We start from the raw sequence: 20409 nt of genomic DNA on the forward strand, positions 1-20409 counted from the left end.
CAAAGCAATCTTGATAAAGAAAAACGGAGCTGGAGGAATCAGGCTCCCTGACTTCAGACTATACTACAAGTTACAGTAATAAAGTAGTATGGTACTGTCACAAAAAAAGAAATATAGATCAATGGAACAGGATAGAAAGCCCAGAGATAAACCCACACAAATATGGTCACCTTATCTTTGATAAAGAAGGCAAGAATATACAGTGGAGAAAAGAGAGCCTCTTCAATAAGTGGTGCTGGGAATACTGGACAGCTATATGTAAAAGTATGAAATTAGAACACTCTCTAACAGCGTACAAAAAATATATTCAAAATGGATTAAAGACCTAAATGTAAGCCCAGACACTATAAAATTTTTAGAGGAAAACATAGGCAGAACACTCTATGACATATATCACAGCAAGATCCTTTTTGACCCACCTCCTAGAGAAATGTAAATAAAAAGAAAAATAAACAAATGGGACCTAATGAAACTTAAAAGCTTTTGCACAGCAAAGGAAACCATAAACACAACGAAAAGATAACCCTCAGAATGGGAGAAAATATTTGCAAATGAAGCAACTGAGAAAGGATTAATGTCCAAAATTTATAAGCAGCTCAATAACAACAACAACAACAAAACAACCCAATCCAAAAATGGGCAGAAGTCCTAAATTGACATTTCTCCAAAGAAGGTATACAGACTGCCAACAAACACATGAAAGAATGCTCAACATCATTAATCATTAGAGAAATGGAAATCAAAACTAAAATGAGATATCATCTCACATTGGTCATTATGGCCATCATCTATGCGTAGAGGGAACTTTCCTCAACATAATAAAGGCCATATCTGACAAACCCCACAGCCAACAACGTCCTCAATGGAGAAAAACTGAAACCAGTTCCACTAAGATCAAGAACAAGACAAGGTTGCCCACTCTCACCACTCTTACTCAACTTAGTTTTGGAAGTTTCAGCCACAGCAATCAGAGGAGAAAAGGAAATAAAAGGAATCCAAATTAGAAAAGAAGTAAAGCTGTCACTGTTTGCATATGACATGATACTATACATAGAGAATCCTAAAGATGCTACCAGAAAACTACTAGAGCTAATCAATGAATTTGGTAAAGTAGCAGGATACAAAATTAATGCACAGAAATCTATGGCATTCCTATACACTAATGATGAAAAATCTGAAAGTGAAATCAAGAAGACACTTCCATTTACCATTGCAACCAAAAGAATAAAATATCTAGGAATAAAGCTACCTAAAGAGACAAAAGACGTGTATGCAGAAAATTATAAGACACTGATGAAAGAAATTAAAGATGATACAAATAGATGGAGAGATATACCATGTTCTTGGATTGGAAGAATCAACATTGTGAAAATGACACTATTACCCAAGGCAATCTACAGATTCAAAGCAATCCCTATCAAACTACCACTGGCATTTTTCACAGAACTAGCACAAAAGATTTCACAATTTGTATGGAAACACAAAATACCCCGAATAGCCAAAGCAATCTTGAGAAGGAAAAACGGAGCTGGAGGAATCAGGCTCCCTGATTTCAGACTATAAAGCTTTATACTTTTTTTATACTATAAAGCTACAGTAAAACAGATCAATGGAACAGGATAGAAAGCCCAGAGATAAACCCACACACATATGGTCACCTTATCTTTGATAAAGGAGGCAGGAACGTACAGTGGAGAAAGGACAGCCTCTTCAATAAGTGGTGCTGGGAAAACTGGACAGCTACATGTAAAAGTATGAAATTAGAACACTCCCTAACACCATACAGAAAAATAAGCTCAAAATGGATTAAAGACCTAAATGTAAGGCTAGAAACTATCAACCTCTTAGAGGAAAACATAGGCAGAACACTCTATGACATAAATCACAGCAAGATCCTTTCGGACCCACCTCCTAGAGAAATGGAAATAAAAACAAAAATAAACAAATGGGACCTAATGAAACTTCAAAGCTTTTGCACAGCAAAGGAAACCATGAACAAGACCAAAAGACAACCCTCAGAATGGGAGAAAATATTTGCAAATGAAGCAACTGACAAAGGATTAATCTCCAAAAGTTATAAACAGCTCATGCAGCTCAATAACAAAAAAACAAACAATCTAATCCAAAAATGGGCAGAAGACGTAAATAGACATTTCTCCAAAGAAGATATACAGACTGCCAACAAACACATGAAAGAATGCTCAACATCATTAATCATTAGAGAAATGCTAATCAAAACTACAATGAGATATCATCTCACACCAGTCAGAATGGCCATCATCAAAAAATCTAGAAGCAATAAATGCTGGAGAAAGTGTGGAGAAAAGGGAACACTCTTGCACTGCTGGTGGGAATGTGAATTGGTACTGCCACTATGGAGAACAGTATGGAGGTACCTTAAAAAACTACAAATAGAACTACCATATGACCCAGCAATCCCACTACTGGGCATATACCTTGAGAAAACCATAATTCAAAAAGAGTTATGTACCAAAATGTTCATTGTAGCTCTATTCACAATAGCCCAGAGATGGAAACAACCTAAGTGTCCATCATCGGATGAATGGATAAAGAAGATGTGGCACATATATACAATGGAATATTACTCAGCCATAAAAAGAAACGAAATTGAGCTATTTGTAATGAGGTGGATAGACCTAGAGTCTGTCATATAGATTAAGTCAGAAAGAGAAAGACAAATGCCTTATGCTAACACATATATATATATGGAAGTTAAGAAAAAAAACCAAAATGTCATCAAGAACCTAGGGGTAAAACAGGAATAAAGACACAGATCTACTAGAGAATGGACTTGAGGATATGGGGAGGGGGAAGGGTAAGCTGTGACAAAGCGAGAGAGAGGCATGGACATATATACACTACCAAACGTAAAATAGATAGCTAGTGGGACGCAGCCACATAGCACAGGGAGTTCAGATCGGTGCTTTGTGACCACCTGGAGGAGTGGGATAGGGAGGGTGGGAGCAAGGGAGATGCAAGAGGGAAGGGATATGGGAACAGATGTATATGTATGACTGATTCAGTTTGTTATAAAGCAGAAACTAACACACCATTGTGAAGCAATTACACTCCAATAAAGTTGTAAAAAAAAAAGATTTACGGGCTTCCCTGGTGGCGCAGTGGTTGCGAGTCCGCCTGCTGATGCAGGGGATGCGGGTTCGTGCCCCGGTCTGGGAAGATCCCACATGCCGCGGAGCGGCTGGGCCCGTGAGCCATGGCCGCTGAGCCTGCGCGTCCGGAGCCTGTGCTCCGCAACGGGAGAGGCCACAGCAGTGAGAAGCCCGCGTACCGCAAAAAACAAAAACAAAACAAAACAAAAAAGATTTACTTAATAGCTTGTGGAAAAAAAAAAAGAATGGCCATCATCAAAAAATCTACAAACAATAAATGCTGGAGAGGGTATGGAGAAAAGGGGACCCTCTTGCACTGTTGGTGGTAATGTAAATTGACACAGCCACTATGGAGAACAGTATGGAGGTTCCTTAATAAACTAAAAATAGAACTTAAAAATCTAAAAAATAGAACTACCATGTGACCCAGCAATCCCACTACTGGGCATATACCTTGAGAAAACCATAATTCAAAAAGCGTCATGTACCAAAATGTTCATTGCAGCTCTATTCACAATAGCCAGGATGTGGAAGCAACCTAAGTGTCCATCAACAGATGAATGGATAAAGAAGATGTGGCACATATATACAATGGAATATTACTCAGCCATAAAAAGAAACGAAATTGAGTTATTTGTAATGAGGTGGATGGACCTAGAGTCTGTCATACAGAGTGAAGTCAGAAAGAGAAAAACAAATACCGTATGCTAACACACATATATGGAATCTAAGGGGAAAAAAAGGTCATGAAGAACCTAGGGGCAAGACGGGAATAAAGATGCAGACCTAGTAGAGAATGGACTTGAGGATATGGGGCGGCGGAAGGGTAAGCTGTGACAAAGTGAGAGAGTGGCATGGACATATATACACTACCAAACGCAAAATAGCTAGCCAGTGGGAAGCAGCCGCGTAGCACAGGGAGATCAGCTCAGTGCTTTCTGACCACCTAGAGGGGTGGGATAGGGAGGGTGGGAGGGAGGGAGGCACAAGAGGGAAGAGATATGGGAACAGATGTATATGTATAACTGATTCACTTTGTTATAAAGCAGAAACTAGCACACCATTGTAAAGCAATTATACTCTAATAAAGATGTTTAAAAATAAATAAATAAATAAAAATCAGGCTTGTGGTAAATATATTAAGGTTCTATCTATTATCCTCATTGATAAAACCTCTGTTTAAGATTTCTTAGACTATCAGAACACTTTAAAGTGGGTAAGCAATATATATTTCAATTAGGCCAGATACCTCAAGGAGGAGAATAGATGTTGCCCTCTTACTGAAGCCTGACATATACATACATGCAAATTGACAGATAGAGCCATGAGGAATAAGAATATAGATATAGCAAGCATGAGGATTTGTGTGCTAAAAGCAATATATGGCTATTATTCCTATAGCCATATGGCTATTAGTCTGTGGTGATGACAGGAAGCAAATTAAGAAATAATATTTCAGAAGTAGTACTGTAAAATTATATAATGAGCTATATTACCAAAATACCCACAATTCTAGACCAAAAGATATTGTGACTATCTGAGTAGTAAATCTACTTTGGGAGCTTGTATCGCTTATGGTAGGAAATTCACTGAGAATGATGCTCATGGCACCAACAAGGACATATTCACTGATGTCCACTTCAGAAGTGGCCACAAGATCATGAAAAGCTATCACACCTCCCACCAGCTGTGTGGAGATCAGGCAGCTGGTGATCACAGATAAAAATGGACAAGGGAATACGACCAGGGACTCGTGTTTTGATCATCTCTTCTTCAACCTTTTGATGAAGAAGGCATTTCCAATCTAGGGTCATCGAATGACCTAATAAGACACAGGACACTGGGCAGTCTAGATCATTAGCAATTTATTAGTCACACACAATCACAGCCAGGACAGGAGGACACCATGCATGCAGGGTCACATGGAGTTTGCACTTCGAAACAGAGTGAGTGAGCAGGGGCTGTGGGGGTAGGTTTTTGCAGTAACAAGAGGGTGAACTGATTCCTGGTTCCCACAGGAGGATGTGCATCCCTGGTTTGAATGACTTTGTGGGCTGGTAGGGAACTGAAGCTTGCTATGCGGAAATAGTCAGCCACGGTACCTGGAGGGTTATTCCGCTAGAGGATCTCATTCTCGGGAGTAGACTTGGGGAGGGAACTTGTATTTAGGCCATGTGAGGCCCTCCAAGCTCTTGATGTCATGGAAGCACATAATATTGAATTAATTTCAGACTTTGCACCACGCTAATCAAGGGGCATTCTATACACAACTCCTCCATGATGCCCTTCCACCCTGAGAAAGAACTGATCTACTGTAGAAAGTTTGCATTTTCTAAAATGTTTAAATAAATGAAATAATACAATACATTCTCCCTTTTATCCGGCTTTTTCACTCAGAAAAATTATGAATTCAACCTAATTATTTTGAAATTCATGGGTGATTTATACAGTAGGTGTTTGTTTAAATCTAAGAAACTGACAAAGTGATTTTCAATGTTTGCTACATTTTGCACTCTGACCCAGAGTGCATTAAGATTTCTATTACACCACATCCTTGCCAACTTTTGGTATGGTGAGTCATTTTACTATTTGACATTATAATAGTCTAATGATAGCTAATTGTGGTTTTAATTTGATATTCCCTAATGATTAAGGATTATTTTTTCTCTTCATTGTAAATTGTGTTTTCCTGCACCTTTGCATGCCTAGTGAATATGATTAGACACCAGGCACTGTGAATTTTACCTTCTTGGGTGACGGCGAATTTTTTATGCCTACAAATATTCTTGAGCTTAGTCTGGGATGTCATAAAATCTTGAAAATGGTTTGCTCCTTTCCCATCTCGCTTTAATAGTGTGTTAGGCAAGCACAGAAGAGCATTTAGTCTAGTGTTCATTCCTCTCCACTACTGAGGTTACACCGTCCAGATACTCTACCTGATGCCCCATGAATTATGAGATTTTCCAATACGGCTAGTGACAGCAGGCAGTATTTCCAGCACCTTGTGAGCCCTAGGTGTTGATTTCTACTATCGGCTCGGTAGCTCTTTCCACATCCTTGGGTAGTTTCCTCCCATGCATGCACTGATCGGTACTCAGGTGAATTCTTGGGAGGACTCCCTGAAGATGTCTAGGGCTCTCTTTCTGTGAAGCAATCTTCTATCTGATATTCTCTCCTGCAAATTCTGGTCACCATAGCCTGTCTGGATTCCCATCTTTATCTCTTCCAGTAAGGGAGGCTTTCTGGCTCTGCCTGGGTTCCTGCTGCCTGAGACTTGAGCCATGGCCTGGAAATGTCTCCAGGCAGTAAACTGGGGAAATGATAGGATTTACTTTGTTAGTTTTGCATTTCTCCCATTTACCATCCTGCATTGTTTGATGTCCAATGTCTTGAGAGCCATTGTTTCATATATGTTGCCTGCTGGTTTTAGTTGTTGAGACAGGACAGTAAATCTTACCCTGTTACTGCATTTTGGCCAGAGGTAGATGTCATGGTTGTTTTTTACTTACAGCATAAATTAGGCTTACCTGACTACTGTAGAAAAGGTTATAGTAATATCAGTGTGCTCAAAAATTAGATGTAGGACAAATAAAAGAATTCCACATATAATTTATAAATAAGTTCTTAATGTTTGTGTCTGTGTATGTTTTATATGACAAGAGAACAAGAGTAATAAAATCAACACAGTTAAGGTTCTATGCAGGACAGAAAGACCAATTAGATGCTTACACAATTCTTAGATGAAATGGAGAAGTTAAATACATGTGGCTATCACTAAGCTTTGGCTTTAATTTCACACCACTACAGCCAGGATCAAGAAGCCAGGACAGTGTCTCCCAGAGTTTAGGAAACAGTGTCCACCTCTTTTAAGAGTGCTGCCACAGTCACTGTTCTCTTGGAACATAAGACTGGTAATTAGACTTTAAGACATAGCACCCAGCTTCTCATAACATTCATTTCTGTCCATAATACTCCACAAGTATGGATCTGCCTCACTTCCAACTTATAAATGTGATACCTAATTTACATTCAGAACTCTAGCTTTAAGGGTGTCTGAAAAATGCAATATTTAGCTTTCCAACTTTAGAGGTACAAGGCAAAAGAAAGGTTATGAGTGTCGATCAACATATCCATCAAACTCCATCACTCTGGCTATTCAAATTCCATTCATAGCTTTCTATGCATAATAAATGTCTGTCTGTACCAGAAGACAGAGCCAAAGAGGATAAACAGCAGTCAGGGTACCCATTTCAAAGTGACATCCACTCTCTGCTTATTTAGTCAAGATTCTGCTTTGCTTTTCTGTAAATAGAAAACCAATTCAGAAGCCAGTTATCAAAAATGTACTATATAAAATAATAAGGAAAAAGAAGAGCAAAGCTTACATCCACTATAAGGGAAAGAAGAAAATATTCATAGTCATTAGGGAAATGTAACTACAGATCTACACAGGGAAAAGTCATAGGGAAATGTAACTACAGATCTAAATATAGATGTATTTGAAGGAAAGAGAGAATATACTTAGTTACTAAAGCCTGCATTTCAGTTCACAAGGCTATGGTTGATATTTATAATCTCACCATACATTTCATGTTGCCTTTTCCTTTAGTCAGCATCTCTGTATTTGACAAATTTCTTACTCAGTACTTTAAGCCATTAGTGTTTGTGCTTTTACTATTATCACAGGTTATGAAGGAGCTGACCAATGAACCTGAGGAGCCCATGTTTTCAAAACACACCCCTCTCTACCTCCTTCTTTTTGATAATCAGGATAAACATATCACACAGTATGATAAACATCTTCTTTTCCTGTTGATTCAATGGCACTGGAATCCAAAGTGGCACAGTCACTGTATGAAAACAGTGTTTTTGTTTTCTGGGTGAATTATACCTTTAAACCAGAAGAGCACAAACTTCTGGTGACGGAAAACAAAAATTTGTTAGTGGATCATAAGGAAAGACCACTTACAAATCTTGATCACCAGAACAATATGTTGTGGCCATGGCAGAAATAGTACCAAATATTGCCAAGGGAAGAGATATTAGTACCCAGCATAATTGCTTATTCCAGTACCTACAAGTAGATGTTTGGCTAGACCACATTTTGGGGGACAATATACTTACAGCTTGTAGTGGTGCCTTTACTAAATCTTCAAAAGGTCACTTCAACTTTATATGAAAAGTTTTTCTGAGAAAACTGCGATAAGACAAACTCCCTAGACGTGAGCCACTTCATCATATTCATTTTGCTTTGTTGTTATTATAAAATGAATTGTTTTTTCAAAAACAATGTTATGCATGATATCATAATAGTGAATTAGACGTTCAGTAAATCCACAAATGATAGTGCTTACAGAAGCACTGGGTTCAGAGAAGACATCCATATCCAGCATAATTTTTATTCAAGTGAAAAGAAAGAGTTGTTTATTTATAAAAGAAGGGCATCAAACAATGAAACTTCCACCATTTCTCTGGAGGATTTCCCAATCCTCCAGAGAAATGGTGTAGTAACAGGTAATAACAGTGGTGTGTGAACCTGTGAGACTGTGTCCGGTCAATGGCAGTGATCACTTGAGACTCAGTGGGTTGAAGTCCATGCTCTTTGATCCAGGAATGATCTTCATCCCAGCTGCCTTGTGAGGTTATTGATTTGATTTTATGGTAATCAGTTAAAGAAGCTGACCAAGATGAGTAAACTTGTCCCTCGGATTATTGAGAGTTTCTTCTGCAGTAAATACTCTTTTGTGAGCATTTACACAAGAAACAAATATATCCTCATTTCACTTGATCCTGAATCTAAAATTTCTTTACATATAATCCCCAGACCCTTTTATGAGGAACCCACCAACTGTTATTTTTAATTGTCCTTAACTTCTTTCCATGTGGTTAGTCATTGCCCATAAATCACTGCAGATCTGTACCTCTGGCACTTCCTTCTTTAGAAAAAATATACTTCAAGATATACTGTACAATGTTTGTCCACTTGAGGGACTAATCTTTTCCACCAGCCTTCAGGTCCATGCTAAGTGTGTAGGTGAAATGGAATAGCATTTCATTTCTAGCAGCATCCAGTCAATGAGCCAAAACAAATTTCTAGCAGCATCCAGTCAATGAGCCAAAACAAACTAACTCAGGCTTATATGTGATTTCCTGAGTCGACTGCCCATTATGATCTCCCCAAGCATCCACAGATGTGTACAAAATATTAGTGGCTTTCGGACACAGAGTCAGGCTTTCCTCATTCATGCGTTTCTACATGTGAAAGGGGTCCTTATACACAAGTATAGGAGTCTGAGAGTATTTCACGCAAGAAGGATGTACTGAAGAAGAACAGAAAATGCATGGTGTTATTGCAGGTGTTCACAACACGGCAAAAGCAACAGAGAGACAAGCCTGAGAATTAGCTGTGTTCCATAAACTAGAGTTCTGTGATGTGCTTCTCTGATTGGAGATTTCTGCAGACTCCTCCTAGAATCCTGATCCAACAAAGAAACATCAGTCATCCTCTGGATCTGCTGGATCAGCAGCAGCATCTACAACAACATGAACAATGCCAGGACAGCAGCTAAACTATCTCTTATTCTGTATTACTTAGTTCATGGGTTAGAGCCAAATGTTCAGCCAAATATTCTTTATGAGCTCCAAAATCCTAATAGATCCAGTAAGCATCTATTAGCTTGTCTTCCTTTAGCTAAGGAAACCAGGTGTTGTAGTAGATAAACCCAAAATCTCATTGAGAAAAAAAAAGCCAGAATTAGAAAATAAACAAAAAATGTTAATAAATCACAGGTTATATGTTTGTTTGCATACACAAAGGCATCCAAAACAACTAAATTAATAATAATTAATTAATCATTATTAGAACAGGCAAGATATTAATAGGATGGCTGGATATACATTTTAGTTTAAAACAGAAGTGATGAATAGTTTTTATTTCCTGATTCCAAAATTTATATGGAAATGCAATTGTCCAACCATAGTCAAAACTCTACTGAAGAACAACAAAAAAAGTATAGAGTTATTGCAGGTATTGACAACGTGGCAGATGAAACAGAGGGGCAAACCTGAGAATTAGACCCACACATACACTGAAGCTTGATATGGACATTGCAGCCTAGCAGACAGTGGGGGAAGGACAGAATTTTTAATAATTGGTGCTAGGAAATCTGGCAATCCATTTAAGAAAAAGAGATGAAGTGGGACCTCTACATCACACGATTATAAGGGAATCAATGCCAGGCAGATTGAAGTCCTAAATGTGAAAGTCAACCGTGAAAAACCTTTAAAAGATAATATAAGAGATTCTCTTCATGACCTTGAGGAAGAGGGTGATTTCTAAGACAAAGCATGGAAGAAATAACCCAAGGTAGACACTGGCATATTGTATATACATTAAAATTAGAAACTCTTATAAGCTATGAAAAAAATAAGTTGAAGAATGATGGCTATACAAAACATATAAAGAACCTTACATATAACATAAGATAAAAAAAAGGCAAGTGAATAAACAGAAACTTTTCAAAAGATGAACTCCAAATGGCTAATAAATGCATGAATATGCACTCAGTTCTTTAATAACAAGGCAAAAGCAAATCAAAGCCACAGTGTGATGCTGCTGCATCATGGATTGGTTGGCTAACATGAAAGTCTGACAATATCAGTGTTGGTGAAGATGGGGATCTATGAGAACTTTCATACACTGCTGACCACAAATCAGACAAAAATTCTGAAGAACACATTGACAATTTCTCTAAAGTTTACCACATGTATATTCTACAACTTAGCAATTTTACTTCTAGCTGTAGTCCCTAGAAAAAGGAGTGCACATCTAATCCAGAAAACATGCATAGGAATATTCATAGCATCAACATTTACAACTGCCAGAAACTGAAAACAACCCAAATGTTCATCAACATTAGAATAAATGAATAAACTGTGGTATAATCACAACAGAATATACAGAGCAATAAAAATTGATGAACCACAGCTATAGGCCTTTGGAAAGAATCACAGACACATAAAGAAAGGCAAAAAAAAAAAAAAAACCTATAAAGCAAACAAACAGCAAAAATGTATACAAGGCAGAATAAAAGGCTAATAGATGTTGACAGGTAAACATACATCTTATGAAATCCTAAGGAATTTTTTCCTCCATCACTTTTTTCAGGATATTGAACATAAAGGACTATATCATTATAATCTGAGGAAGACAGGTTTTAAAGAGACTGTTATCCATAGTGAAATCTAATGAGGTGGTTTATTTCTGCTGTATTTAACAGTTACAGCAATGATGGTACAAAATGTTTTGTCAAGCCAAGTGTATAAGAAATTTTTATTGAGCTTGTACGGAAAAGTAGGAGAAAATGAAGCTAGGCTATCATGTCACAGTGAGAGGATGCTTACTTTTACTATTTTTGCTTAAGGAGGCAATGATTGAAAGCAAATGTTTTCACAATTTCATTTTCATAATTTATTTTTTCTCTCAAAACTGAAGAGGTTTTGAGAGATATTTGGTTTGAGAGAAATATCATAGATATTTCTAAGCTAAGCAAACTACTAAATGAACAATGTTTTGTGGTGTTATTACAAACGCTAATATAAAGTCTTTCCTCAGCCCAGTTTCAGGAGAATAAAGTCGCACAAAGCTTCTGCTGAACAGACAGAAGTAGATATGATTTTTAACTCATGAACCCACTTTCTATGGCCATGGTGAATGAACAAAAGTTTTAGAACACTGATGAAATGGCAACACATCATTTTGCTCCCAAGGAACACCTGAAGACCTATTGCAGACAGGTTTCCTAACACTGAGGAGAGCAGAGTGTCTGAGAAAGCCCTATTCCTATGACCCCAGCATCACAGGTCTAAGACTGAAGATGGCCTTAGGCATCCCCCAGCCCCATCAGCAGGCTAGTAAGCACAGAGTAACATGAATTGTCATCTAACCCTGGGAAGAGGACCAATCAATCCTAAAGAGAGACCCTACCAAGGCTCAAGAGCACAAGAAAACCCATGAGTTATTGTGGTTGAGGAAACTTGAGTAAAACTCTCCAGTACACCAGCCCTTACCCTTAGCGTTAGGTAAGTTCAGAGGAATTTGAAGCTATTGGTCTTGAAGGCAACTGTAAAAATAAACCCCAACCCAACTTAAGCCCTAACAAAATTCACCCAGTACTCACACTCAAGAATAGCCGAAGGGACATGACCATCTCCAGGTGTAACTAATATATATCTCAGACCCAAGGGTCTTACTCGTCATTAACCACCAGGTAAATAGGAATTAAAACTACAATACAATTCTAATAAATGGCCAGTAATACAGCAAACATTAAAAGATTGAGAATGATAACAACAAGGATGTAAGACAAACAACTTTGTCAGAGATAGCTGGTAGGAGTGTAAATTGAGATAATCAGTTTGGGAAGGTATTTGGAAGCATCTACTAAAACTGAACGGAGCAATTATATGCCCAAAAGAATTGTACACATATTTATATCAAAAGACATGTATGAGAATGTTCATAGCAGTACTATTAATAAAAATGCAGACTGGAAACAACAAATACATCTTTCTACAGTATGATAGATAAATGTATTATCATCATACACACCAATAAAAACTAATGAATTACAGCTATTTGCATCAAGGGTGAGTTTCACAAACATAATATTATTTCAAAGAAGCCAACACAAAAGTATACGCAGTAAAATTCCACTCATATCAATAGCAATCCTGATAAAATTAGTTCATGGTGATGGAAATCAAGTCAGTGCTTTCTCTTGGGTGGAGATTATTGGCTGTGATGGGACGTTACAGTTTCTGGGTTGGTGTTAATAGTCTGTATCTTATTTTCTGTTTTAGTTACATAGGTTTATTAAACTTTTGACAATTCATCCAGCTGTATTATTATGAAGATTTTATAAATAAACAACGTACTTAATTCATAAAAATTCCATCCTTTGCCCTTGACAGAAAACAGAATAAATAAAGAAACTTTGAAAATAAGCAGGTATAGGAAGATCAGGCTTCAAGAGTCCGGGCAATGGGAGCCACCTGCTCTGGTGACCAGGAGTACTTCATCACTGACATCGTTTATAAGTGTCTGCTTCTCATGATATTTGAAAGAAGACTGAATTTTAACCAGTGTATTATTGTCAAATCTCTACAAACAATGCACTCCACTACTGCCTGTACTCAAGACAGACTATTCTCATGTTCCACCCCCTTGATATACCATCACTTTGAACAAATAGCCAGAAAAATACATACTTTGAAATGCATAAATCAAAATACATAATGAAAAACCACATTAATTAAATCCACCAACATTTCTTGAAGGCTTACTTTGTTTCAGTCTCTCTTCTAGGTGCTTCAAGGACATTGGTCAATAAAAGGTAAAATTCTCTGTGCTTGTGCAGCTTTTATTTCAGTGGACAGAACCAAAAAGCAAACCAATTCAGCAACAATTGCACTTAGAAATTTTCAAAAGTCATTTTCAAAAGCTGATAGATCAATGAGCCAGACCAAAACAAAAATATAGAAGACCTGAATTGCACAATTAACAACCTTAGACTGCGTGTTAAATTGCATACAATAAAACCAGAGATGCATTCTTTCATAGCAAGTGGTATACATGAAATGTTTACAACAAAGTCATTATTATACCATGGAAGCCACAACTATCAACCTTCTACCAAAAAAAAAAAAAAAAAAAAAATCATGTTCACACAAGCAATATTCTTTTACTTCCCTGCAATAAATTCAGTACATGTAGAAATCAAGGATATAAGCATAGGGGAATAAATCAGTATGTCCGAAAATAAAATAACTTTTAGACTAAAGATAAAAGCTTGGTTTCCCACCCCACTCTCTGGAAGGTAAGCCACAGAGGGTGGCTGTGGTATATCCAGTGAAGGTCTTACCTTTATCGCTGGGAGGGATGTTTCAGCTTCCCTACTCTTCCGTCTGCCCGTCCGAGACTGCTATCCTGCACGCTGGGAAGGCCCTGGAAGCTTATGCGCATGTCTCTCGTTGGCTTCCCCGCCCTTGCCTTCAGCCAGCCAGGCTGATATCCCGCATTCAGAAAGATGTGAGCGCTGTCCGGAGCAGTCATTTGGCCTCCTCACAGCGGCAGCCATCAAGCCAGGCCAGGGACAGTGAAAGCTTCGTTAACAATGTGTCTCGTTTGCCCACATCTCTCAGAAGAGCAGATTTCTTTTGAACCTGCCCCTTTGCCAGTATTAAAAGAAACTGAGGGTACTTTTCCCCTTAAAAATGGCTATTTACTTTCTGGAAGTTTATTTACATGTCTTTGCATCCTCGTCTCTCTGATGGATTTTTTAAAATGCTACGATTGGGGCTTCCCTGGTGGCGCAGTGGTTGAGAGTCCGCCTGCTGATGCAGGGGACGCGGGTTCGTGCCCCGGTCCGGGAAGATTCCACACGCCGCGGAGCGGCTGGGCCCGTGAGCCATGGCCGCTGAGCCTGCGCGTTCGGAGCCTGCGCATTCGGAGCCTGCGCGTCCGGAGCCTGTGCTCCTCAACGGGAGAGGCCACAACGGTGAGAGGCCCGCGTACCGCTAAATAAATAAATAAAAATAAAAATACTACGATTATATGACTCATTTGGCTTTTTCTCATATTTTAAGGAGGAACAATGGCCTACTGATACTTTCTAACACCCTGAACACCAACATTCTATTTTGATTTTAAACTATAACTACAAAATGCATGACTACACGACTACACAATAATAACTGTATTGCAAATGGAGAATATTATCTAAATTCTGAAACCAGTCACTGTCTTTAATTGTTTCAGCTTGGAAGTATTTTCACACCTGGGTTCCACTTAGAGATTGCATCCAGTCATTTCCACCACACTGTTCTATCCACTCATCTGTTACCTTCAGCCAAGCACGAATTCCACTGGGTGTCAGTCTTCTTGTGTGCCTCCCCCCATTACGGCTGTGGTTACACTCCTGACTCAACAAAGTAGCCTCTATTCTCCTGCCGATCCTTTCCCCGTATCCTCATCTCTGTTTTATGTAAACTCATTGTCCTTTACATTTCACCTCATTCTAGAATACTTTTTGCTTCTTGCCTCTTAAATTACCTTGGACATACCACTCCTTACTAAGTAAACATGTTCTTTGCAGTTTTTGAAGTAAAGATTGCTTATTGTGCTATTTTCTATGAGAATAGTTGCTGATGGTCCTGCATCACCATTTTTCTTCCTCAAAATTATTTCCTTCCCACACATGACATTTTCATTTTTAGAAAAACAGCCCCCTTGGAGCTGATACCTCCCAGGTATGTACATCTCCACGTTCTTCTGGTACCAGTTCATGCTCATCACCTGTATTACAGCTGTGACGTGAGTAGCTTCAGTAAATCTGTGGACTTTTTCCAGAAGGGATCACACCCTGGCCCCCTGATTCCTCTCACCCAGTGATTTGCACCTCCACTCCATTAACCCCATTTCATAACTATAACCTGCATTTTATCATAATCCATAACAGCTCTACCTCTAAATTAATTACACATTGTGTTTCTGACAACAGTCATTCTAGCTCTAGTTCCCACATTTACTTACCCCCATGAGTCCATTACCTTTCCCTTATGTCCCTATTCATTCTCGGTTACTTATTTTCTGTGTTAATTCTCCTACCTTATGTCCTAGGGAGGCCATGGAATAAGATTTTAATCTTTCTCACTACTCCTCCTATTCAACACTTCTACATTCTTTACTTGAAATTGCCTTACATTTCCTCTTTTGAAAAATCTTGGCTTGAATTAGGAACATCTTCCATATTTCAATCACCTTCCAGAAACTGATACTAAATGTCACACAGTAGAAAGTTGTTTATAAATGTTTTTTTTTATTACAAAATTTGCTCTTGACCCTGGTGTAGTTTTGAATTTAATATACTCATGATGACTTGATTCATAGTTCAAAATACAGTTATTTTAATGATAGATCATAGTGTTTGGTAGAGTAACATAAAATGTATATCTTCAGCTACAAAGTTTTATTTTACCAAATTTTTTAATGTCTATTTACTGTACAGTAATTGTATTCAATACAATGGATATATCAAGAAATATGGCATTAAACTATTTTTGGCCTTGCCATCAGGTGTCACATTTAAATGAAATGTTTTCAAGGCATTATTTATATCTTGAGCTTATGTTTTTCACTTCCAGGAGGGAGTATTTATAAAGATTGAACAGGTTTATTCTTGAAATAATGAAGAGCAAAACACTCTGAAGTTTGCTATATAAATGGCAAACAAGAATAGTAAAAGAAATAAAAATCACTGAGTTTTAACTTTTAGAGATTATTTTTAAAAACCTGATTTGGAAACAACAGCACTATTGTTTACTATAGTACATTGGAAGTCAAACATGGTCAGCAGGCTAAATTTGGTACCACTTCATTAAATAAATGATAGTTCTTGATCTGCATATTTGAATTGCTTACATTTTTATATTTGACTTAAGTTGTAAATTACAGGAAATACGTGAATTAAGAAATGGTCATGCAATTTGAAATGATAAACCCTGACTGTAGCTAGATTTATGGGACTTATAAAGAGTTGTTGTGTTAGAACTTGTGGCTGGGAATAAAATGATGGTGCCCAGTATACCTGTCCTTCAATTAATCATTGAAAAGAAGGTTAAATGTTGATAAGCAAACTCTTTCAGAATCTAACGGCAGTAAGATATGGTAATAAGTGAGAAAGAGAATTGTGTTTCTAGGACATTATTTTTCACATGTCTAATTATTTCAGTTTTCAATGATCTAGGGCCACAGTCCAGGGAGTGTGTTGCACATTTAGTGGTGTCCATAATTTTAGGATGCTTGATGATCTTTAAAGATGCATGTGGGACATGTACAGGAACTCTAGATTTAAAAAAAAAAAAAGCTATCAACAGGAATTTGAATTTTAGCTTTGGTAGTCACCACCATATCTTTTCACACCACATTTTCCAACCAATGACTGCTAAAAGCAAATGAATTTGGGCAAAAGAGATTATACACGTTTTAAAAATAGGGTTAAAACTTGTTAGAAGCCAGAGGAACTGAGGGCCAAAGGTTATTAGGGACAATCTGTGTCCCATGGCTTTACCAAGGCACCATTCCCTTTTGAACCTTGGGTTAGATAATCTATAAGATTTCTTTTAGATTTCAACATGCTTTTCCCAAATTTTCTAGAAGTAGTAATAATGGCATTGCAGTAAAAAAAAAATTTAAATATGTTCTCTTTGTGTCTACTGGAATAAGCAAGCACATCCATTACTGTTTAGTGTAGATATTATTATTATTATCATTATTTTCATTATATCCTTGTGTATGAGGATATTCCTTTCCCTTCTCCATGTCTACCATTGCATAGTTATCTATGGTAGTGTGACAATTATCCTAAAATCTAGCCACTTAAAACAATAAACATTTATTATCTTACAGTTTTTGTGGGTTAAGAATCCAAGGGCAGCTTATTTGGGCTTTCTGGCTAAGGGTGTTGACAAAGTTGCAGTCAAGGTATCACCTGGGACTGGAGTCATCTTAGCTCAATTAGGGATGGATCTGCTTCCAAACTTACTCATGTGGTTGTTGATAGGATTCGGTTCCTCTGGTTTCCTGGCTTGAGGCCCCTTTTCCTTGCTGGCTATTGGATGGAAGCGGGACAGACTCTGCTCTTTGCCAGGTGGGCCTCTTGAGAGACAGTACGATGACGTAAACCAGGAAGAAGGGATCACGGGGAGTCATCTCTAAAGCTACCTCCTGCAACCACCTTATTCAGATCTATAAAATAACTGAGAGTAAAGAAAACAAAAAGCATTAATTTGCTACAATTGCTCAAAGAACTGCTTTGGTCATGGAATAAAAAGCCAAAATTTATCCAAGTAAAAGTAAAAAATCAGTAAATAACAAACATTTAAAACAGCCAAAAAGTATAATTTAAGCTTCAAAAAATTTCTCCAAAATGATGCTCTGGGGGTCTCACTAAAACATTCACTATAAACACAGCCTGTGGTCCTACTGCCTGAGTTGTCCAAATGAGACTTTTAAGTGCTGTTGACTATGGCAACATTGCGTCCAAGAAATTTGAGTCACTTTCTGAAACACATCCATCAATTCTCTTTAACTCAGCAGTGCATTATACACTCTTTGCATTCCTTATTGTACCTTAGATTTTATAGATGCTAATAAACATTCATTGTAAAAAAAATACTACCAAGCATTTACTTGTGTTTCAGGCATTCAAAGTTGGTGGAATACGTGGCTACTAATTTGAAAATTCACAGATTAATCGAAGAGACAAAAAGTATGTGGTTGATAAAAAGATGCAAAGTATCAAAACAACATGAAAGTAGTTGTCAATATATAATAAATTAAATATCTTTAATAGTGTGAGGTAGGACTTAATCTTGAGATAGAGTAGAGCAGGATTCAAGAAAAATAATAGAGTAAGGTGGGCAGCTGCTATTACTTGTTTAATTATTTTTATTATTTTTAAATTGAAATACAGTTAATTTACAATGTGTTAGTTTCAGGTGTACAGCAAAGTGTTTTAGGTATATATATACTCTTTTTCAGATTATTTTCCTTTATAGGTTATTACAAGATACTGAATATAGTCCCCTGTGCTATACAGTAGGTCCTTGTTGTTTGTCTTTTTATATATAGTAGTGTGTATATGTTAATCCCAAACACCTAATTTATCTCTCCTATCCCCTGCTACCTGTTTAATTATTTACTTTTATCAAGTAAATAAAGACAATTGTCTGACAGGATTTACTTCAATGTTCAACTAAAATAATGTAACTTATTGCTTTAAATACCTAGATAGAGCCAAAAATGTTCAATAAGAAATAACAAGCAAATAAACATACAAATACATACATACATACTTTCAAACATAGATACATATATAGACACATGCAAAAATGAACGAACGAATGTCATTAGTGAAATTAGAGAATTAATGAAAACTTGAAATATTCTCTCCAACTTTATCAACTTGATAAGCCAAGATTAAAAAAAAAAAAAAACTCCCCTCCTCCAAAAAAAAATTCTCTGGATTTTGGCAAGTTTAAAAACAACTCATGGACAAATACTACTTTTTTCTTTACTCATTTCTATTTTTCCTAATTTTTGCAATGCATATACCTCCCTTTGATTTAGAGAAATGTAATATTTTTAAATGCAACAAAAATAAGTAATAAATAAGATAAATGAAAGGAGATAACAATACCTCTTTTCATGAACTGCTTGAGAGTTTCCCAGGCAATAATATATTGCTCTCATGCTGTAAGTTGAGAAATGCCTTGTGTAATGTATTTTATCACTCAGGATTTTTCTTTCATATGTGTGTGTCATGTGTCTTTTTTACATAGTCTTATACTTGGTCACCTTCCACTGCATACATGCAATTTAGCTTAATTTTACACCATCTTCACTTCCATACTTGAAGATCTATGGTGAAGGCAAAGTTCTTATCACAGGTAACTTTCATCCTGTGAAAAAGTTTAAAATATCCGTATATTTCTTATTTCTTCTTATATTTTCAGGCTGTTAGCTATTCACAATGACTCATTATCAGCCAGAAAGGGCAAACTTTAGTTATGATTTACTATCTTCTGATTTCTGAAAGGCGTTGTTTATCCACAAAAGGACTGCCTTTTACTTATTCAGAATGCATATACAGTCTTACTGTGTTTCCTGAAATGTTAACCTCATCAAGGAGGGTTGGATGCTTTTATCTCTATATCAGGATAAAAACTCCTCTTTCCTCCCTTTGGTCCTGCATTTGCCCTTGTTTTTCAAATGCTGTATCTTTTGGTTCTTCTACAGAAAACTCACATATCACAACATTATTTTAATGTTTAAATCTATTATTCAGACAGATGTAAAGCAAAGAATAGATTTTATTTCAGAATAACTGTGCCTGCATACTGATTCCATCATTTACTAGCAACATAAATTTAGATGGGTGTTTGAAAAGTCTTTTCTAATGGCAGCCAAGTTACGATGACCCAAGAATTTGATCATATTGAAGAAGTGAGGCAGATAAAATTCTAATCAGAATGTCAAGATAATCTGCAATTTTTCACAACCAAATAAACAGCCACTGTAGTCACTAAGAGCAACCCTACCGATGTTAATTAAATACTAATAGTTAAGGGGAACAAAACAACTCTATGCAATAATGATATTGTATTAAGAACAAATTTCTATTCACTCAAATTATGGTAATTCAACATTATTTGCTAT

The sequence above is a fragment of the Hyperoodon ampullatus genome (assembly GCF_949752795.1).
Source record: "Hyperoodon ampullatus genome assembly, chromosome: 2".
In the NCBI taxonomy this organism is placed as follows: domain Eukaryota; kingdom Metazoa; phylum Chordata; class Mammalia; order Artiodactyla; family Ziphiidae; genus Hyperoodon; species Hyperoodon ampullatus.